Source organism: Nyctereutes procyonoides, unplaced genomic scaffold, assembly GCF_905146905.1.
Source record: "Nyctereutes procyonoides isolate TBG_1078 unplaced genomic scaffold, NYPRO_anot_genome, whole genome shotgun sequence".
NCBI lineage: Eukaryota > Metazoa > Chordata > Mammalia > Carnivora > Canidae > Nyctereutes > Nyctereutes procyonoides.
The window spans coordinates 10,146,341-10,168,967 of NW_026575021.1; the positions used below are offsets into that span (position 1 = coordinate 10,146,341).

General features: G+C 49.1%; 1 long non-coding RNA gene across 7 annotated transcripts; it reads right to left on the reverse strand.

Moving 5' to 3' along the window:
• Window positions 1–225: 225 nt before the first annotated feature.
• On the reverse strand, window positions 226–22,132 carry LOC129518903 (uncharacterized). Of its 7 annotated transcripts, none has more exons than XR_008666276.1 (10): window positions 22,003–22,132; window positions 18,365–18,499; window positions 12,988–13,093; window positions 9,990–10,121; window positions 7,568–7,713; window positions 4,967–5,233; window positions 4,488–4,860; window positions 2,675–2,838; window positions 1,419–1,643; window positions 226–1,011 (listed from the first exon to the last, which is right to left on the reverse strand). It is a non-coding gene; the product is annotated as an uncharacterized LOC129518903 (long non-coding RNA). The 7 variants fall into 7 exon arrangements; XR_008666259.1 differs by having other exon boundaries at window positions 9,990–10,118; window positions 12,988–13,158; XR_008666270.1 differs by having other exon boundaries at window positions 2,675–2,795; window positions 12,988–13,158.
• Between the last annotated feature and the right edge of the window lie 495 nt (window positions 22,133–22,627).

The following is a 22,627-nucleotide window of genomic DNA, read 5'->3' on the forward strand; positions in this document are numbered from 1 at the left end:
TCTCATGAATAAATAAATAAAATCTTTTTTAAAAGTTTGCCAATTTAGCAAATAAAAATGCAGGATACCCAATTTACTATGAATTTCACATAAGCAATGAATAATCTTTTAGCATAAACAGGGTCCAAATGCTGCTAAACACCATACAATATGCAAGACAGCCCCGACAACAAAGAATTATACAGTCTACAGATTGCATGAGACACACGTACATTTTATCTGGCCATCCTGCATCTCTATCCACTCTGGTCATGAACCTGCTGATGCATGTTGTTCTCAAAGAAGTAGCATCTTCTCCCATGTACTACTTAGAACCATGAGGACACTGCTTTGCCCAGAGTTGCCTTTATGGGCAGGGTGCCTGCCAAATTCTGGGCTACTCGGGGTTTCAGCCAAGGTCCAACCAGGAATCCAGAAATCAATTGGAATTGTATTTTATTTTATTTTATTTTCAATTGGAATTTTAATGTAGGGAAATGGCTCTACCAATGATGTAAGAGGCTTGAAAAAGCCAGAAAGTAATGAAGTAACTGGCAAGATTGGCAAATGCACAACATTTACTCCCATCCCCAGGCTGGAGGGACAAAAGAAGGAGGTGGAGTTACTAGAGCCAGGAGGTCACCTGGCAGACGAGGAAGTTGAAAACGGATACTGCAGAAGCAGGTGACAAGAAGAAATCCAGTGCCTGTCTCCGCCCAAGGAGAAGAGGAGGAGAAATACCCTGGCCCCTCCCACCAACCAATTTCCTCCCAGTTCCTCCCATGGGCCAAAGCCAGCCAGAAAGTAGCTGGAGACCTGCGGACTATAGCTAGTCTAGAACAGTCTGAGTTCACCGACTCTGGTCCTCAGGGGTGGGCTCTGTCTTCTAGCTCCGTGGAGCCCAGGAGAGGAGGGATCCTCCTGTCCTTGGGATTCAGATGAAGCCTTGGTAGCCACTGCCTCAATCACCAGCTCCTAGGCGTGGAGCCTGCTCAAGATTCTCTCTTCTTCTCTCTCTGCCCCTCCTTCTCTCTAAAAACAAACAAACAAACAAACAAACCTTCTGATTGTGTTCACTAAGTCACCTGAGTTTTCCTGTAATGAGTCATGCTATTGCTCTCCTATTCTTTCCAGATCAGCTCTTCTCTGACCACTGTTCAGGATGCTCTGAGGCCCTGTGGCGGCCCCGCACGCTGCCCCTCCTCTGGACCCCAGTGTGACCATGTGGCTCGTGCTGGCCAAAGAAATGCAAGCAGAAGCTTCTGGTGGAAGCTTCAAGAGCAGACACACAATTCACCGATTTTTTATTTCCTGTCTTAGGGAGCATGAACGAAATCTGTCAAGATGGAACCCTGGTCCCTGGATTAGTCTTCTGTTGCTTCCATAACAAAATTACTACACGCTCAGCACCTTAAAACAACACAAATTGATTATCTTACAGTTTTGGAGGTCAGAGTCCAAAATCCATCTCACTGGGCTAAAGTCAGGGTGTTGACAGCTGGGTCCTTCTAGAGGCTTCAGGGGAAAATCCACTTCCCTGCCTTTTGTAGTGTCTAGAGGCTGCCGTCCTCACTCCTTGGCTTGTGGTTGTCCCTCCGTCACTCCAGCCTCTTCCTTCCATGGTCACATCTCCTGCTATTGGCTTTGACCTGCTTGCTTCCCTCCTACAAGGACATTTGTGATTACATCGGGCCCACCTGGTTAACCCAAGACAGTCTCCCCATCTCAAGAGCCCTAACTTGATCACATCAGCAAAGAGCCTTTTGCCACACAAGGTACCATTGTCACAGGCTCTGGGGATTAGGATATGGATATCTTCAGGGACCATTATTCTGTCTACCTCAGTCCTTGAGAGATTACAGTGAGCAGAGCCCCACCTGCCAAACAGCGCTAGGCATGTAGTATGAGTGAAAAATAAATGTTTACGGCATTGAGTCGCTAAGATTTAGGGGCTTATCTGTTCCTGGTGCACAATCGAGTCCACATTTACACCCTGTTTCTTTTCTGTTTATATTTTGCAAAATTTAAAAATAACTTAAAAGTATTAAGTATGGCTATTTTCTGCAGAAAGTACACTTTAAAATAGTACACCCATAAATCATCAATCCATGAGGAAACCAAGGAGCTTTTTTTTTGTTGTTGTTGTTCCTGAACAAAAGTAACTTTGGAACTGTAAAGTAGACCTAAAAACAAATATTGCACATATTCCAGATCCTAACAAAAAGTCTTTTCTGAATCTGAAAAAAATCTTCACAGATTCCCTTTGTTCCAAAAAACTAACAAATTGGGACACCTGGGTGGCTCAGTGGTTGAGTGTCTGCCTTTGGCTCAGGGCATGATCCCGGGGTCCTGGGATGAAGTCCCACATCGGGCTCTCCGCATGGAGCCTGCTTCTCCCTCTGCCTGTGTCTCTGCCTCTCTCTGTATCTCTCAGGAATAAATAAATAAAATCTTAAAAAAAAAACAAACTAACAAGTTAGCAACGTGGATCTACTTAGATGTTGAACCAGATGAAAGTCAGAGAGAAAACAGTTCATTGAAAGATAATTAAACTTAGTCTTGTTTTTCCTCAAAGTAGGGAGAGGGGAGTCTGACCATTGAAATGAAAACACTGAATTTCCAAATACAATCCTTTTCTTGATTTCTATAATTATGTTAAAAGTCATAAAAAGCAGAACGATAAATCTCTAACAACCTTGAAATGCAGAGTCCAAGCTGGACCACCACTCACATCTCTTCTTCATAAGTCAGATGGACATGCGGACACATCAGTCTCAGCCCCAAGCAGTGGTCACCAGCTTTTTGGTCTTGCCCCTCTAATCGGTAAGAAGTCTCTAGTAAATTCCTCCAATATGTGCACTTATCAAAGTGTTACGAGCATTACAATACATACACACACACAAAGAAAATAAAAAGATAATATAAAAGTGAAATCAGTAACACTTTTAAATGCCTTGCTAATCATAATGGCATCATCAAACACTAGTTAATCTTTTGGGATACAATATGCCCTGAAGGAAAGGTACCCCACTGGGGCCCCTGGGTGGCTCAGTCGGTTGAGCATCCACCGTCTGCTCAGGTCATGATCCCTGGGATCGAGCCCTGTGTTGGGCTCCCTGCTCAGCGGGGAGTCTGCTTCTCCCTCTCCCTCCTTCTCTCCCCCCTGCTCCTGCATTCTTTCTCTCTCTCAAATAAATAAACAAAATCTTTTAAAAATACCTAAAATTTTTAAAAAGGAAAGGCTACTCATTAATGATGGTAGATATGAGCCTAATTGTAAACTTCTTGATAATTTTGAGTATTTTTGCCCGGCTTTTTTGGTCAGATCTAATTTGGCCCATGTTATTTCTACCTTTTAATGCGGAGAGGCAAGAGCTTGTTTTAGGGAAGTAAAAGGGTCTGTTTTGTCAACTTTGTTGCTTGCTTGCACACGTGCTACTGTTTTCACTTCCATCCATGGTTTCCTTGCAGGAAATCTTTTCAGTCATTTGTCCATTTTATGAGAGTTAATTTAATTGAAACCCATGACTATTATCCAAAAATGGCTATGCTAATAGAGCTGGGCATGCCTGACCTGTAACACATCATACTGGTCCAAAAGCAAACGCAAGAGTGAGGAGACCACCTTCAACCTTCTCTGTGTTCTGGAACTCCGTGTCTCCTCAGAGTGGTTCCATATGATGCAACCAGGACAAGAGACCATCCGACATTTGGATCAAGTGAGGTTGCCCATGTCAATCCCTAGCACTTCTGGGACACACTCCATAGAACTCTGATACAATCCCCCCTTATCAGTGGGGATAGGCCCCCAAGACCCCATTGGACGCCTGAACCCACGGGTACGACTGACCTCCATGGTCACTGTGGATTTTTCCTAGACATGCAAACAATAAAGCTTAACTTACAAATGGGGCACAATCAGAGATTAACAACAACATAGAACAGCTGTAACAATTTATCATCATGGTTACGTGACCGTGTTCATTCTCTTTCTCAAAACATCCTGTTGTATGGTTCCCTCACCCTCCTTCTTGGCGTGAGATGATAAAATGCTGGTGTGATGAGACAGAGTGAGGTGAGTGATGCAGGCGTGGGGACATACGGTTTGGCCACTATTGACCTGAAAATGCATCACAAGGAGGATCATCCACCCACTTCCTGTCTGCGGTTGACCATGGGTAACGGAAACCACAAGAGCAAAAACCGCAGAGAAGGGAGGAACACTGTATAAACAACCAAAACGCAGGCTTCTGCAAAGGCTTCTACAAGAGTGATGAATTCAGGTATGTGGCAAAAATCTATAATCTCTTCAATTAGTATTGCCATCATAAAACAAACTAAAAAAAAAAAAAAAAAACCTGAAGCCCAGAGAGGCTGGATGACTTTCCCCTCATACCACAGATGGCTCTTGGCCATTAGGACCAGAAACCAGATCCTCTGTACCTCAGGCCAACATGCTTCTCAAGGCACCACAAGATTATGAATGAGTAAATTTAGCAATTTTGTACCTGAATTCAGTCCTGCTGGCCTCCCTTCAGCTTGGTGCTGTACGATGAGGTAGAAACACTCAAGCCAAAGCAGGGGGAAGCAGCCTGGAGGTGACCCGTCTAGCCCCGGAGATGGGAGATTTTTGAGTCTTTGCAAGATACGAGGGGGGACAGTTTGTCTTTCCACGGTGTCTCTGGTCCCCAGTTACTGTTTGTCTCATGGACAAGGGTCTTTAGATTGACTGATGAAGGTTCTCCCGGAAGAGTTCTCTTGTGCCTGCTCCACCAAGGCATTCAAGGATACTGTAGTCAACGCCACATGGATTGTATTGATATATGTTGATTCTATTCAAGGTGTCTGGTGTGACGGTGCATAAAGGATGATAAAATGTCCCTGGAAATGTAATAAGATGAAGATGACTCTATTTCGCTCCTACCGCTGGAGTGCAATCAGGGAAGCAGGAGCACTAGGAGGGTTCATGGGATAGATTAGATCTTACCCAGTTTGGGGAGGAGCTGAGGAAGGAACGTCTCCAAAAGTAGCAGAGAAGGGCCCTAGACAGCCCTGGTGCGGGTGGGCCAGTCAGAGCTTGTTGCCGTTGGGTGAAACCAACGGCTGGAGAGGAGCCACAGAGGAGGCCGCTGTAGCAGCTTCTGGAAGGCCGTCAGCTCCTTGTGGTTTCCACCCTTGTGAGCTCACAGCAAAGCATCTCCTGGAGGGTCTAGAATCGCCGCTGGGCAGTAGGGCCAGCAGTCGGGGAGAAGGGCTGGATTCAGAGGAGGAAAAGCATGAACCAAAGAGAACCCACTGGGCCCTCTGCGGCTGTGCCTAACTGCCCCTGCTCACTTCACAGGGGCTGCTGCTTCATCTCTGCCTCTCCAGTGTCTCTTGGAGGACTCCAGGGGACTCCTGTACCCGGGGATCTTAAGGGCAGTTCCACTCTAGCTAGGTCGACATTGCACGAAGCCACCGACAGCTCCTCTCAGGGACCAACACTACATAGGTGGAAGCAAGTTTGAAAAGCTGCTTGGGGTAGCTCCAGTTCCACTCCCAAGGCTCTAGCTCCAGTTCCACCCATGACAGATATGCTGCCTCCTGAGGATGTGAGCCCACCTGCCTGCAGGGCTCTTGCTTTGTGTATGGAATATTCCAGTTTGGAGCTGGACCTGAGCCCTGGAGGTGAGGCTGCAAGGGGCCTCCTTACGGCACTTCTCTGCTGCCTTTGCCTCCTGCGGGGTTCAGCTTCCCTGGAAATAAACCTGGAACCATGTATAGAATTTAGGTTTGGGGAGAAACCTACAATAGCTGTTAAAATTGTAACTGCTCTTCCTCTTGGGGCTAGCAATCCCACCGCTGAGACGTTCGCCCTCACCCCTTGCCAACTGTGTGAACCTGCACGTACATACAGATGTGCAAAATTCTGCTACTGATTCATTCATCGGAGCATAAAGCAAAAACTAGACCTACGGAGGCCTGGTTAAATAAAATGTGGCACCTCCAAGGGACAGAATTCTATGAAGCCAGGAAAAATGAAAGAAAGTTTTTCATGCTAGGGGCACCTGGGTAGCTCAGTGGGTTTAGCATCTGACTTCGGCTCAGGTCATGATCTCGGGGTCCTGGGATCAAGCCCCACATCAGGCCCCCTGCTCAGCAGGGAGCCTGCTTCTCCCTCTCCCTCTTCTCCTCTTCCCTGCCTGTGCTCTCTCTCTCCCTCTCAAATAAATAAATAAGATGTTTTAGAAAAAGAAAAAATCTGTGCTAATGTAGAAATATCTCTGGGATAAGCAGAAGAGAAACAAATGAAGAAGAAAAAGAAAAAGAGAAAGGTTCAGAGTGATGTTTATAGTACCCCGACTTCCCTATAAGGCAAAGAGGAAAATAATTACACACACTTAGATTTGCTCAGACGTTCAAAGCATTGAAAAGACACGAGAAATGAGAAGTGGTTACAAGCGTGGTTGGCTGAGGGCCCCCTTCTGGGACGCAGACTTCTCCTGGGATGGAGGGGCAAGAATGCCATGGATGAGAGGACAGGGACGGGAACCAGAGGTCCCCACGTATACGTTTGTATGATGTTTGGATTTTTGAGCCATGTTTAGTGTTTCACATATTCACAAAAATAAATAAATTTTAAAATTAAATTCAGGTTGCCTTCAAAGAAAGAGAAGAAAAAGGAGAAGAATTTGGAGAAGCATCAGAGTATTAGCCTGCCTGGAACAGCCAGAGTCTAGGTCAGACCCTGTCTCCACTTCACCCAACCGCTGGATTTGGGAGAAACTGGGTGAACAGAATTCCAGCCGGCAGGTGGACGGAGTAGCTTGGAGGGCAGGACGGTGACGAGCCGCAGAGCACAGATCCCGGAGCCACCTGCAGAGGCTCCAACGTGGCCCCACCACTTACAAGCTGGGCAACCTTAGGTGAGCCACCTAACTTTTCAGTGCCTCGGGCTCCTTACCTGTAAAATGAGGCATAATGATGATGTTTATTTAGGATGGATGTTAAGAGGAATAAATCAGTTCCCACGTCTGAAGTGCTTAGAATAGTGCTTAGCATACAGAAAGGACCCTAGAAGCCCATTTACTTCTTTATCCGTTATTGCACGGGAGGGTCAAGATCTTAGGGAGAGGGGCACCTGGGTGGCTCAGTGGTTGAGCATCTGCCTTTGGCTCAGGTCACGACCCCAGGGTCCTGGGATCCAGTCCCGCCTCAGGCTCCCCGTGAAGCCTGCTTCTCCCTCTGCTTCTCTCTCTCTGGGCTTCTCATGCATAAATAAATAAAATCTTTAAAAAAAGATCTCAGGGAGAGATCTTCAGCATGATTCTCTGGATGTGATCTTAGCCGGGAACCGGGTAGTCTTGAATCTTCCACTGAGACTCTGTAAGACAGTGATTGCTTACCAAGCCCACAACTAGTCTGTAGGAATCCTCCTAGGAGACCCCCCCCAACACAGAATTTACCCATCTGATTCACTTTTTCTCCAAAGAGGATTCCAGGGAGATTTTCTTGGGTCTGGGGTGTCCTCAACTCGCCTCTCCTCCTATGAGAGGTTAGTTAGCAGCATTGGGATTCCCTCTAAGAGTGTAGGACTGAGATAGCTCACCTCTCGTGAAGTTCTCTAGGGCGGCCTGGAAACGAGGTCCCACAGTAATGGTTCACATACGGCCACAAGCTTCTGTTCCTCCCAGAAAAGCCCATGACGTAGGGAGGGGTCTCAGGCTGACTCCTGGCATCCTCTCCCTAGCTAGTCTGAAAAAGGAGAGGATCATTTCCAAAGCCACGTGGAGTGGTGGTGCCTGTACTCCTCACCCCACTTGGAGAAGGGGCGCCTGCAAACAAGAGCCTCTGCCTGCTGAGGAACCGCTCCTTCCCTCCTTAGCCTGGGCTTGTCCTGGGCCCACAGCCAGGGAGAACCACGGAGACACAGGATGATCTTCTGGCCATTTCAGAAGTCAGAAGCCAAGAATCTGTAGAGGCACCACGCTGCCCTCCCTACACAGGCTTTTAGAAGCAGAAGAATAGAAGTGAAAAGACCGCAGCCCTCACGGTGCCTGCATTCTGTTCGAGTGGAGACCCACGGACTCTTACTGCATTCAGGTTCCAGTGCCAGTTTGGGACTATGATGCGAAAGGCCTACAGGTCCCCTAGAAAAAGTGGTTTCATTTCCTATTACCCTCCTATAGCGGACACTTCTGTGTCCTGCCTAGACGCCCTTCCCCAGGCTAATGCACCCCCTTCCAGCTGCTTCGAGCAACTCAGGGCTGCTCCTCGTCCTGGGAACTGCCCTTGGCCAATGGGAGCCACCTGCTATGGTCTGAATGTTTATATGCCCCTCAAGTTCATATGCTGAAATCCTAATCCTAACTCCTAATGTGATGGTGTTTGTCAGTGGAGCCTTTGGGAGGGAAATTAGACCATGAGGGTGAAGGCATCAGGAATGGGATTAAGTGCTTTCAAAGCGATCCTGCAGAGTTCCCTAGCCCCTTTCACCATGTGAAGATACAGTGAGGGGGGCTCCTGGGTGGCTCCATGGGTTAAGCATCTGCCTTCAGCTCAGGTCAGCATCCCAGGGTCTTGGGATCGAGGCCCCTTGCTCAGCGGGAGGCCTGGTTCTCCCTCTCCCACATCTCTCACCAACAAATAAATACATAAAATCTTAAAAACAAAAACAATGAGAAGTCTGCATCCCAGAAGAGGGCCCTCACCCGACCCCCCTCGTACCCTGATATTGCACTCCCAGCTTCCAGCACCGTGACAAATTTCTGTTGTGTATTAGTTCCCCAGTCTGTGGTTTTGCTAGGGCAGCCCGAGGGGACCAAGAAGCCGCCTCACCTGGCAGCCCACTGCCAACGAGTCACTGATCTAAGGGTACAGAAGGCCAGCCCCCTCGTCTCCCGAAGGTCATACAGCTTGCAAATGATGGGCCCTTGACTCCAGGCTGTTTGATTCTAAACACTGGGCCACCACACTGCAGTATTATACTGATTTATTTTCTTACATTATTTACTTTAGTTACCTAAGTATTTTGATTATTGCGTACCCCCCCACACACACACACACACTACAACACAAGCTCCTGGAGAATATTGATTTTTGTGCCGCTTGGTCCACAGCTGGATCCCCCAGGACCTACCCAAGTCCAGGTACCATACCAGGCCCTGAAATAGTAAATTATATTGCTCCTGTGACTTCAAGCCCTTCTTTCCAGATTTAAGGGGCAAACAAATTATAATAAGGGTAGATTGATTACGTGAGTTTCACCCAACGTCCCCAATCACGTAAATAAGAACCTCTTCCTTCCCGTCTTGATTCTGCTCTGTCGTAAGTTGGATGCAATATATTTAAGGCACATGGTGATTGTTTCAATATTTGGCTTCCGTTTAAGAACCGAACGTGCCACACAGCTGTGTAATTGCTAAGTAAGATCATAGTCTCTGACTTGCCAGAATTTGCAGTGACACTGTCAAGGCCTTACCAGAGACCATGGAGGCTGGGAAAAGACCTACATGAATCTAGGGGGAAAGTTCATGAAGGTTCATGGCCAACATCACTTGTTATCTCAATCTAGTAGTGCTTGTTGTGACTGCAGAGGGCACCCAAAATAGCACCTCATCGAAATTCTGAACTACTTGAGAAATAGACAAAAAAAAGACCCAAGGAAACCAAAATATCATGTTTACTGCTAAGAAAGCTGACAGTGCAGAATGTGTGGCTTGGATTTAAGGGTGAAATGTCATCCTAGGGTGTCTGGGTGGCTCAGTTGGTTAAGCGTCCAACTCTTGATTTCAGCCCAGGTTGTGAACTCGGGGTCATGCGATCGAGACCAGCACCAGGCTCCGCTCAGCAGGGAGTCTTCTTGAGCTTCTCTCCCTCTGCCCCCCAACCCCACACTTGCACGCACATGCAGTCTTTCTCAAATAAATAAATAAATGTTTTAATTATTTTTTAGTTAAAAAAAAGAGTGAAATGTTTTCCTAATACTAAACCCTAGAACTAGACAAACTCACCCATGGATGACTACAGACCTCGCCAAGCAGGGCCTTGGCCTTTTAATCCTAGAACACGAAGGAACAGGGCAGGATGCACACTCTCTGTGGGTCCACCAGCTTCCAAGAGGACTCCAAAGGGAAGGGCTGGCTAACTCTATCCAGAAGCTCCTTTGAAACGTGATGTGGGAAACAAAGACAAAGGAAAAATGAAATTTCCTTACTACTTACAGCCCACTGACAAGTCCTTGAAACAGGCAGAGTGACCTTCCTCTAGGATCTCTGCTGCCTCCATATTAACACTCTGCTAAGAGCAAAAGGCAATCTTAGCCCAACCCTCGGGATCCTGTAAGTCTACTTAACACATAAAAATTTCTTTGGAGGAGCACCTGGGGGGCTCAGTGGGTTAAGCATCTGCCTTCAGCTCAGGTCATGATCCCGGGGTCCTGGGATGGAGCCCTGCATTGGGCTCCCTGCTCAGTCTGCTTCTCCCTCTGCCTGCCACCCCCCACTGCTGGTGTGCTTTCTCTCTCTCTCTCTCTCTCTCTCTCTCTCTCTCCCTCTCTGTGTCAAATAAATAAATACATAAAAATCTTTTTAAAAATTTCCTTTGGAAACTTTTTTTATCTCTAGCCCCCAGATCCAGTTGGCGATCATCCCCCAAGCACATGACCCACCGATACACATCTGAAAGGTTTCATGACTCAGATTTTGGTAGATAGTGGTAAACGGCCTTTTCCCAACCATAGCTAGCCCCCTCCAGGCCCTGGAAACCTTGCTTCCAAAATTCCTTAGAGACCTACACCATCCCTAATCCCTTCCCAACTTGAAAGTATATCATGGGCCACTCGTCAGGTGACGCCAGGGCAGCTCTTTCTGCCCTCGGGTCCTGTCCCTGTGCTCAAATAAAACCACCTTTTTTGCACCAAAGATTCTTGTTACATTCAAGAATTCTTTCTTGGGGGCAGCCCGGGTGGCTCAGCGGTTTAGCACCGCCTTCAGCCCAGAGCCTGATCCTGGAGACCCGGGATTGAGTCCCACATCGGGCTCCCTGCATGGAGCCTGCTTCTCCCTCTGCCTGTGTCTCTGCCTCTCTCTCTCTCTCTCTCTCTCTCTCTCTCTCTGTGTGTGTGTGTGTGTGTGTCTCAAGAATAAATAAATAAAATCTTAAAAAAAAAAAAGAATTCTTTCTTGGCCTTCAGTCTCCAACCCCAACATCTTTCCTATATCAAACCCACTAGCTACACAAGTCACTGCAAGGAAAGAGTGGGTGATAGTGCAGAGATGTGAGGAGCATCACAGGAGGGACACAAACCCCCTCCTAGTGGAAGGAAGCATGAAGAGTGAGGATGACTTTATAATGTCAACAGTAGTGTCCTGCGGCCCCTGGATGGCTCTCAAAGGAACTTCAGTTACATTTCTGCCCTGTGAACTCGGTGTTACGAATATGCAACAACCTCCTACAGCTACCGTGTTGCCTCATAGTTATCACAGCTAAACCTAGATGGAAATCCTAGAATTTCACAGCCCCAAAGTGAAACTTCAAAGTTAATCCAGCCTACTGCTCTCCTTTTTACAGATCGTGAAACTAAGGCCCAGAGAGGTGAAATAGGCTTGTCCTACCACAGAAATGTAGGCCGGTCACCCAGAGCCAGAAGTGAAACCCCTATCCTTTTTTGTCCCTCAATCCACAGCCTTTATCTACCCAGGGACCTGTTTTTCAGCTTGTCATCAAATTGTCCCTGGTGTCAAGAAAGAGAGAGAGAAAAAAAGGAAAAAAAAAAAAAAAGCAAGAATGAGAAACAAATATATAATATAATACACATGCCTATTTCACAGCCAAGACTATGCAGTGGGGGCACAAAATGTTCTAGGAAACAGACAGAAGCGATTTCTCTAAATGATGGAAAATGAGGGCCTCATCAACTCTCACTGTGTCTTTCGTGATTTGATACCCTCCATCGAAATTTTTCATCTATCTAAATCTGTGGTGCTCTAGTTAGCTCAGTCTCTCTTCAGGGAGACTTAGCCTTCTACTTTCATAAAATTCAAGAAAACTAGATAGATTTTTATGTGAATATAAACTCAATATCCTAATGACGTCTGTTTTAAATTATTTATGCACAGCTCAAACCCTCCTAGGCATTGTTTTAAAAAGGATCCTGCATTACTATGAATCACATGAGCTCATTCTCAATGAATAGTAAAAGAAATGAATGCTATCTTCAGAATCCTGAAGGAGAGGGGCATCTTATTCAAAATCCTTTTGCTTCCTATAATGCAATATGTATGTATGTATTAAGGCCATAAAGAAGGGCCCAATAAAGATCATAAATCATCATGTTCGAAAACAGAAGTAAAGAATAGAAAGTTTAGGTAGGGGGATGCCTGGGTAGCTCAGCAGCTGAGCGTCTGCCTTCCGCCCATGGGGTCTAGGGATTGAGCCCCACAATGGGCTCCCTGCATGGAGCCTGCTTCTCCCTCTGCCTCTCTCTCTCTCTCTCTCTCTCTCTCTCTCTGTATGTCTCTCATGAATAAATAAATAAAATCTTTAAGAAAAAAAAAGAAAGTTTATGTAGGTACAGAGACTATCTATGGGGCACCTGGGTGGCTCAGCTGATTAAGCTCCAACTCTTGATTTTGGCTCAGGTCATGATCTCAGGGGCGTGAGGTCGAGCCCTGCCTGGAGCTCTGCACTTAGTGTGGGGTTTGCTTGAGATTCTCTCTCTCCTTCTCCCTCTGCACCATCCCCTGGACTTGCATTCTCTCTCTCTCTTTCTCTCAAATAAGTAAATAAAATCTTAAAAATAAAACAATAATAATTAAGATTCCTGATCAGAAACTACTTGCCTGTGTAACATAACAAGCAGCAGCTTGAGCCATGAATGGTGGGATGGATGTGCATATGGCTCTGAGGTTTGGGGACCGTGGGCTTCTGAGCGCGTGCTTCAGCTCCCCGTGTAGGTCAGGCCATTACAGGGATTGTATACGCTGCAGCACCAGGGCAGTTCGTTTGCTAAGGGAGTTAAAGCCTTACCTGATGAAGTACAGGCTCTCCCAGCAGATTCAGGTCACTGTATTGTGGACATGTTCTGTGATGTCCTTTTTTATTGGAATTGATGGAAATTGTCGCAATCAGGTATCTGGAACAGAGAGAAATAGTCCACCGGCCTGGCAATCCTGAATTCTAAAAAGTACTGCTCATTGCCTAGAAAGAGAAGAGAAAATGCTTTTAGGCCTCATCACTGTTCACCAGGCCTAAAACATTTGTTGGGATATTCCTCAGTGTGGTGTAAGGAAGACCTCAAAAGACGGATCCCCAGGAATATGGAGCTCCCATGGCTGCTAACAACATACCCGAAAACTCTAGAAGCTGCACTGATTATAGAAGTTCATGCCAACCCAGCATCTTCTAGGGTCATGCTCCTCAATAACAAAAACAGTAACAATAATAGTTAACACTTACTTAGCGATTACTTTGTGCCAGGAACTATTTTAATGTCTGACTCATTTAACCTCGCAATTTACTCTATGCAGTAGGTCTACTAATATTATGCCTATATTACAATTGGGGAAACTGAGGCACAGAGCGATGAAGTACCTTGGCCAAGATCACACGGTTGCTAAATAGCTCCAGATTCCTTGCACTTTCTCTGCCCAGGTCGAGAAACTGTTTTTGATGGGCTAACAGTTACTGGTACACGTGCACGCAGGTACACATGTCCTGTCTCCTTGCCCAAGTATTTTAGCAAAGTAGACTTTCAAGTTAATTGGGTCATGTAATAAAGATCTAATGTTAGATCCTGCAGATCGGTGCAGTTCCTCCATTTTATTCTTTTACACTCATATTATTATTTTTTGGAAAGAGAGGGGCAGGGGAGGGGCGGAGGGAGAGAGAAACCTAAGCAGACTCTGTGCTGAGCGAGGAGTCCAGCACCGGGCTCGATCTCATGACCCCGAGACCGCAATGTGAGCTGAAACCGAGAGTTCGATGCTTAACTGGCTACGCCATCAGGCGCCCACACTCATATTATTTTTTATGCTGAACTATTTTACTTGAAAAAAATAGATCCTTAAAGTATTTTACTTTAAATCACAGATACCATGACATTTCACCCCTAAATACTTCAATTGACAACTCAAAAAAAATGAGGACATCCTACACAACCAAAATAAATACTTATGCCTAACATGCCACGATATTAATCAGCCTAATGAATTTTAATACCATTTATGACCCAAGCCATATTCCAATTTCCATAATTGTTCCCAAAATAGATTTTGTTGCTGCTCAAAACTGTTCACACTAGGCTCTAATCTAAAATTGGGTCCCTTAAAAATAAATAAATAAAACAAAATAAAATTGGGTCCCTTCAATTTCTCTTCCTCTGTAATAGCCTCTGTCTTCGTGGTGATGATTTGCTGAGAGTCCAGGACCGTGGACGCATGGAATGTTTCTTCACCTTTGAGATTTGCCTGAAGGCTTTGTCACAGTGCTTAGCTTGTTCTTACTTTTTCCATTTATTATCTGTGATTTAGATACTCTTCTGATACTTAGAGGGGCAAAAAACACACATATATATATATATATATATATTTTTTTTTAAATCTGCAGACTGTTATAACAGACTAGAAACAAGTCTCTGAAAACTCAAGAGGGGAATGAGCAGAAACAAATGACCAAAGAAACATCTTTGGGTTCCTTCTGGATTTAATTCATTTGAGTGATACCTGGATGAATGAACACAAATAATGGAGAGTAGAAAAAAGAACACGGATGCCTGGGTGGTTCAGTCGGTTAAGCATCTGCCTTCAGCTCAAGTCACAATCCTGGGGTCCTGGGATCAAGCCCCATGTTGGGCTCTCTGCTCAGCAAGGTGTCTGCTTCTCCCTCTCCCTCTGCCTCCCCATGCTTGTGCGCTCTCTCTCTCTCTCTCTCTCTCAAATAAATAAATACAATATTTAAAAAAAAAAAAAAAAGGAAAAGGACAAGCCTCAACAATTTTCATTCTGAGCAAGGACTAGGCATTGCAGGCACAGGGCAACTTTGTGCAATGGATGCCAATATGCACACTAGGATTTGGGGTTTTCGCCTACCAAGCTTTATTACATTAGGTGGGGTTTGGTGATACAAGTTCTGATTGGAGACTCCAATCTTTCCAGAGTCAAAGTGTAAAGTAGCTAGGCTTAGTTGCTTAGGCAACCAACAATGTGAGACTGATGAGTCATAAATCCAACTTGTTGCTAACTTGCAGTCACGAAAGTCTTTGGAATCTTTGTTCCAAGACAACTCATTTGAATGCCCTTTAAAGGCTCAGGAAATAGCCCTGAAAAACATTTCTTCAAGGCAAGTAAACAAAAACTGTGTCTATGGTATTGTTAAAATAGACTGGATGCGGGATCCCTGGGTGGCGCAGTGGTTTAGTGCCTGCCTTTGGCCCAGGGCGCGATCCTGGAGACCCGGGATCGAATCCCACGTCGGGCTCCCGGTGCATGGAGCCTGCTTCTCCCTCTGCCTGTGTCTCTGCCTCTCTCTCTCTCTCTGACTATCATAAATAAATAAAAATTAAAAAAAAATAGACTGGATGCATTTCAAGACACTTCCCGCCTTCAACCACCCGCCAGATAGTCTATGTGTCTCCTTTTGTCAGGACCCAGGCAAGTGGGCTCCGGTCCACCCCTGGAGCCCTAGACCCCGCAGCTGGCCCAGTGAGACCTGCCTCGAGCCCGCCGTGCAGGTGCACACCGAGCTGTGTCCTTCCCCATGCGGCGCTATCCAATCACGAAGTCAAGTCACCGCTCTCCATCGGTTCAGGGTTCCACACTCAAGGGCGTCTGGCCACGTGCTTAACCTGGGCTTCTTACACAGCACACGGAGCAGGACACAAGGTGACAGCAGGGTGCAGGCGGGCTAAGGGCCCAGCCGGGGAGCCAGTGCGGGCGCTCGCTGGGGACGAGGCCTCGCTCTGCTCCGGTCAGCGCTCGGCACCTCCTGCTGTGGCTGTTCAAGGCCGAAGGGTCTCGGGTCTGCCCAGAGATCCCTGTCGGGGGCCTCCTCAGGTGGTCACGCATAGAGGGCCCCGGCCTGCCGGGTCTGACAGTCTGCTGCCAAAATCTGACCTTTTTTTTTTTTTTTTTTTTTCAAAATCCGCCCCTTTTTTAAAAAGAGATTTAACGGGGGCTCCTGGGGGCCTCAGTTGGTCAAGTGTAGGCCTTCGGCTCAGGGCATGATTGCGGGGTCCTGGGCTCCCTGCTCCGCGGGGGGCCTGCTTCTCCCTCCCCCTCTGCCGCTGCCCCTGCCTGTGCTCGCTCGCTCTCTCTCTCTCTCTCTCAAATGAAGAAATAAAATCTTTAAGCAAAAAAATAAATAAAGGGATTGAACTGGTCTTGGGCCGCTGCAGACCTCCTCTGGTTCTGCTCCTTCTCAGTTCGGGGGGGTGGGGGGGTCCAGGTGACATTGGCCCCGGGTGTCTCCCAGCTGCAGTACCCTAACTGCGTGTGTCCTCACGTGGCACAGGCTCCTGCTTGACATGAGAGACTCCGTTTTGCTGTCTCCAGGCCTGCAGAGCCAAGTGCCAGCTGGCCACAGCAAGGTGCAGGCGTCTGGGGGGGTCAGGTGGCCTTGCAGTGGGGACCCCTGGGAGGGCCAGGACCAGGGAAGCCGGGCCTCACCTGGTTGCCCCCAGCAACTCTTCAGAAGCAGATCCCGGGACATGGAGGCTCATTTCCCTAATGCGGAGGGAAGTGAATCAGGTGGGCAGAGCTGACCAGGGTGATGAAAGCATTCTAGAAACTCCCTCTCAAAAGTAAATCCTTGCTGACAACACCAGGTGCTGGCAAGGTGTAAAAGCCAGAGGAAGTGTCATTCCTCGCTGGCCAGGATGCAGAACGGTACAGTCACTTCGGAGACAGTCTGGACAAAGCTTCAACAACACGTACTCTCCTTACCCCATGACCTAGCCGGCACTCGGCCCCAGCAGCTGAGAACTCATGCCTACACAAAAACCTGCCCAGAGATGTTTCTAGAAGCTTTGTTCATCCTTGCCAAACCTTGGAAGCGGCCCAGATGCCCTCTGGTTGGCCAATGGATACATAAGCTGTGGCACAACCAGACAAGGGAATAGTATTCGGTGCTAAGAAAGAAATGAGCTATCAAGTCTTGCAAAGGCAGAGACGAGACAAATGCGTCTTATGAAGTGAAAGTAGCCAACCTGGAAAGGCTGGACGCTGAACGACTTCAACTATGGGCATTCTGGAAACCGAAGAAAGGTCAGGGGTCACCAGGAGTCAGGGGGAGGGAGGGATGCTCACTCAGCCCCCCGAAGGGTCTGGGGGCAGCGAAGCCACTCTGTGTCATACCATCCACCCAATGGTGGATGCGTGTCATTTGTTCTTTTTCCAGACCCGGGGAGCGGACACCACGGAGAGCTGTGATGTGCAGCTGTGAGCCCGGGCGACGGGGATGCGGCCCGCAGGGACAGCAGTCTAAGGGGTGCACCCTCCCGACGGGACGTGTTGGTGATGGGAGGCCGCGTGGGAGCTGGGGCGACGGGGCAAGGGGGGGCGTGGGACTGTCCCTGCCACTCAACTGTGCTATGAATCTAGACCTGCTCTGAAAAATAAAGTGTTTTCTCTTTTTTTTTTTTTTTTAAAGTAAGTCCTACCCAACCTTCTGCCAACTAGATTTTGATTACGGCGCCTCTCTCCCAGAATGGAACTGACCCTGCGAGGAGATCGGCTGGGCTCAGATTTACACCCTGCTGTGGGTATTTTTCTTTTTTTTTTTAAGATTTTATTTTATTTATTTATTCATAGAGACACACACACACACACAGAGACAGAGGCAGAGGGAGAAGCAGGCTCCATGCAGGGAGCCCGATGTGGGTGGGACTCGATCCCGGAGCTCCAGGACCACACCCTGGGCTGAAGGCAGGCACTGAACCGCTGGGCCACCCAGGGATCCCCCACCGCTCTGCTTCTGTGCGACTTGACGGTATTGATTCCTCAGAGAGGAAACGAGTGACTCATAAGATCGCGTGATTCCCAGGGCCTCTCGCAGAAGGAGGCAGATGGCCCTTAGGAGCTGGGACAAGAGAGACGGTGCCAGGAGGCCCAGGGCTGCTCTGGTCCCTCAGAAGTCATCAGAGATGCTCCCCCCACTGCCCCCGCCCCCTGGAAACCCCCAGAACCCCTATACCGAGCGGGAAGGTCTGAGTGGGCCCCGACTCCCTGGGGTGTTATCCAGAGTCCTCCCTGCGTATTTAGTCCCTCCTCCCCTACTCCCCCCCCTCAGGCCCCTGCCCAGGGAGCGCCTGCTCTCCGGCCAACCCCGCACCCTGCTTTCTGCCGCCACCCCCCAGCCCTGCTGGTCTGGCTCCCCCTCCTTCTCTCCCGGTCCCCACTTCTCTCTGTACCTCTCTTGTTCTGGGATCAGTGCATGTGTCTCCTCCGCCCAGCGAGGCTCTTGGTGACGCGCGGATCGCAGGGGCCAAGAGCCTGAGTCAGAGCCAGGCCGTGCTGTGACCTCCTCGGGGCCTCATTTTTCTCGCCTGTAAACAGGGAATGATAGTAGCTACTTGTCAGGATGTTTAAAAGGCGCTGCAGGAATCTCAGCCCCCCACATACGGAACTAAATTTTATTCTCTCCTGGTACAGACTTGGTTGCTAATTTAACTAAAGGCCCCACAACCGTGTTGTGAAGGAAGGAAGGAAGGCAAAAAGGAGAAAAAGAAATCGGGGCATGGGGGGACCTTGATACAAAGGAGCGGGTATTAGTCATGTTTCAGTCTGCGCCCCATTAACTTCATTCACTTATCTGTTCCCGAGTGGGTACAATGGCCTGGTTGCTGAACAAAATCGGGGATCCCTGGGTGGCTCAGCAGTTTAGCACCGACTTCTGCCCAGGGCATGATCCCGGAGACCCGGGATCGAGTCCCACGTCGGGCTCCTAGCATGGAGCCTGCCTCTCCCTCTGCCTGTGTCTCTGCCTCTCTCTGTCTCTCTCTGTCTCTCTCTGTGTGTCTCATGAATAAATAAAATCTTGGAAAAAAAAAAATCACTGCCAGCCCTCAAAGAGCCCACGGTCAAGAGGCGACAGCGAATGACATCAGTAGTTGCAACACAGTGTGGGGACAGCTGAGGGACAGCACGGTGGCCTTGCCCTGAAGCACACGGCTCAAGAGCTGGGTTCAAATGCTGGTCCTCTCACTTCCTGGCTATGTGACTAAGCTCCTAGCACCTCAGTCACAGGACTGCAGTGGGGGTGGGCTTGCAAGAGGGAGAGGGACCAGCACAGTGCCAGGCATCCAGTGCTTCATACACGTTCGTTATGAGTATTGAGTTTTCGTGCATCTACACGCATGGCACACACACATGTACACACACCTATGCATAGTAAGTACCCACTGCAGAGTGCAAGGAGGGCATAGAAAGTGAGGAAGTAAGCCGGAGTCCGGTAGGGCTGCCAGGAGGGGGTGACCCTCCCCCAGGCTCAGTCTTTAAGAACGAGGGAGAGAGGGGTGGGGAGCAGGGGAAGGCTGAAGCACAGGCAAAGGCCTGAGAAGGAAAAAGGTGGGCCACTCCATGGGTCCGTGGGTGCGGGGGGTGCGGGGTGCGGGGTGGGGGGCAGAGCTAGCCCTGTTGGAGACTCAGGACTCAGGAGCTGAATCACGCAGGCCCTGCCTACGAATCTGGATCTTGCCTAAGGCCAGTGCAGGGCTGAGCTGGAGCCTGCTGTGAACATTTTGGCACTTTCTAAAACACCACATTTTTCATAGCATTAGCCAACAATAATCCGCTTTGTGGTCATGATCCCGAAGCCCTGTAGGATGCTGAAGCAAAGCCTGAAAAAAGACTCTGTTCAGTGTTCTATTCTTCTATGGCCAAGAATATTTTATTGTGTTCTAATTCTTTGGGAAATGATACATTCTCTGTGGGAAGGATCCACGTCTTTTCTCTTGTATCTCCGAAAGCGTCTAGAACAATCTGTTGGCACACCAGATTTGCCCAACAAATACTAAGTGAGAAATTCATATAATCCCTGCACATTATATGCAGGTAATTCCTAGTTAATTGAGGCAATTAACTGAACATTCTGATGGAAAGTGGAAATGAGGGTTGGGACATGGACTTCACTGTAGCAGGGTGTTAAAGGACAGATGCCCCTGGTGTATTCCTTGGAAGTTAGACTTTGGTGTAGTGGGGAGGATGCTCTTTTTTTTTTTTTTTTAACAAAACCAATTAGAAAGCTCTTCTTTCAAAGTGGCAGAGGGTTATTTCTTTTTTCTTTTTTTAAGGTTTTATTTATTTATTCATGAGAGACACACAGAGAGAGGCAGAGACACAGGAAGAGGGAGAAGCAGGCTCCCTGCGGAAAGCCTGATGCGGGGACTCGATCCTGGGACCCCAGGGTCACGACCTGAGCTGAAGGCAGAGGCTCAACCACTGAGCCACCCAGGGGCCCCGGCAGAGGGTTATTTCTGACTTCTGGTAACACAATGTAAAACTAATGATAGAATGAGATCCCCTTCCATTCGGAAAGGAAAAGGGGGTCAAGAGAAACTGATAAATCGCAAAGAGTAATGTGGTCTGGGGGATCCACTGGGGAACATGGATCCTCCAAAACAGCAGTATCTTGACAGACAGCCTTTGAATCCGGGCTCATTCATTCATCCCTTCATTCATTCCATAGTTATTTTTGAGCCCCTCCTCTACCTCAGATGCTAGGTTTACAACAATGAACAAAACAGACATCATCTTTTCCATAACTCATGAGCATTACACTGAACCAGGGCAAACAGGCTTTTAAAAAAATAAGCTCACTAATAAGTATGTAGTAACAACGCATGATAAGTGCTCTGGCAAAAACCACAGGCAGCCTGCTATGAGGGAGAAGGGAGACCTAGGGTAGGCAGGCCTGGTGGGGGTCAAGGCCTCCCTGGGTAGAGGCGGGTCTTTCTGAGGAAGAGTCAGAGGAGGATGAGTAGGAAAAAGCCAGGACGGGACTGATGAGGAGGGGACTCCCGTTGTGGGGAGGCCCTATGCCAGGCCTCAGGTGGACAGGGCTGAGAGATCTTGAGGAACAGAAGGGAGGAATAGAGGGGTGGCAGGAGTCGGAGGTGCCCAAGGGGGTGAGCACTGCGGAGCAGCAGAGGCCAGAGGCATAGAGACCAATCTGGACAGGAGGAACCAGTGAGAAATGATGGGGGCCTTCTAGGCGATTTGCAACCTGTCCTCCAACTCAACACCCTCCCTGAGTCCCCGGGCCCCAATCCCAGGGAGGAATCTCAGTTGAGGCCGGGGTAAGGGATGCAGATGGCAGAGGCACCCAGCAGCTTGTCCCCCAGTGGCAGGAAGCCAGGGCACAGGGACAGAGAACAATAGAGAAGGCTGGGGACCAAGCTGACCTGGCTTGGATCCCAAACCCCCGGGGTGGGCGCGCACAACTCACTTGCCTCCTCTCTAAAATGAAGACGGATGGTACTCACTCTAAAGGTTGTAAAAGGAATTGCACGCGCATGCGTGACAGTGCCCAAACTTCGGTTATAAAATAAGTTAATCGTGGGCATTGAAGGCACAGCACGGTGACCATAGTCAACGACAGCCGCTGCGTGTCTGGAAGCTGCTGAGAGAGGGCACCGGCTGGCTCGTCTGAGGCACATGCGACTGGACGGCGGGGTGGGGATCGAGGGGCCCACGTGGGTGAAGAGACTACTTAAACAAAATAAAACTCAAAAGTTGCGGGTCGCCGGGTGGCTCGGGTGGCTCACGAGCGCCTGCCTTCCGCCCAGGGCGTGACCCCGGGGTCCCGGGATCGGCCCCACATCATGCCCCCTGCGGGGAGCCTGCGTCTCCCTCCGCCTGTGACTCTGCTTCTCTCTGGGTCTCTCATGAAAAATAAAATCCTTAAAAAAAAAAAAAAAGTTGCTAAGAGAGAGTAGATCTTAAAAGTCTTCATCCAAAGGGGAAAAAACTGGGGGGACGGAGGGTTACTGCGGAGTGAGGGGCGTTAAGCGGGTTGGTGATAGTGGTCATTTCTCGGGTGTACACATACCTGGTCACAGGAGCCAGCTGACCCTCACAGCCGGACCTGCCAACTGTGCGTTCACACCCACGGGCGGGCCGCAGGCGAGCACGGCTGGAGGGAGGGCCCCGGGGGCGGGGCCGCAGCCCGCGCGGAGAGGAACTAGCATCTCGGGGTCACGGCTCCGGAGCGAGGAGGGAGGGGGGGAGGGGGAGGGGGAGGGGGAGGGGAGGGGAGGGGAGGGGGAGGGGGAGGGAGGGGAGGAGGGGGAGGAGGGGGAGGAGGGGGAGGAGGGAGGAGGGAGGAGGGGGAGGGGGAGGGAGGGTCCCAGCGCCGGGTTTCAGCCCCAGCGGCGGCGGGTGGGAGGGCGCTGAGGTCACGCAGGGAGGGAGGAGCCGCAGGCCGGCGATGGTGCACGTGCTGAGGGAGCAGGGGGCGGAGCCAGGGGAGGAGGACGCCCCCGGGGATGGGGGCAGCTGCGGGGAGGAGGGGGGAGGAAGGGAAGAGGGAGGGGAAGAGGGAGGGGGAGGGGGACAGGGAGGGGGACAGGGAGGAGGGGAGGATGGGGGAGGAAGGAGGAGGAGGGGGAGGGGAGAGGGAGGGGGAGGAGGGGAGAGAGGAGAGAGGCGGGAGGAGGGGAGAGAGGAGAGAGACG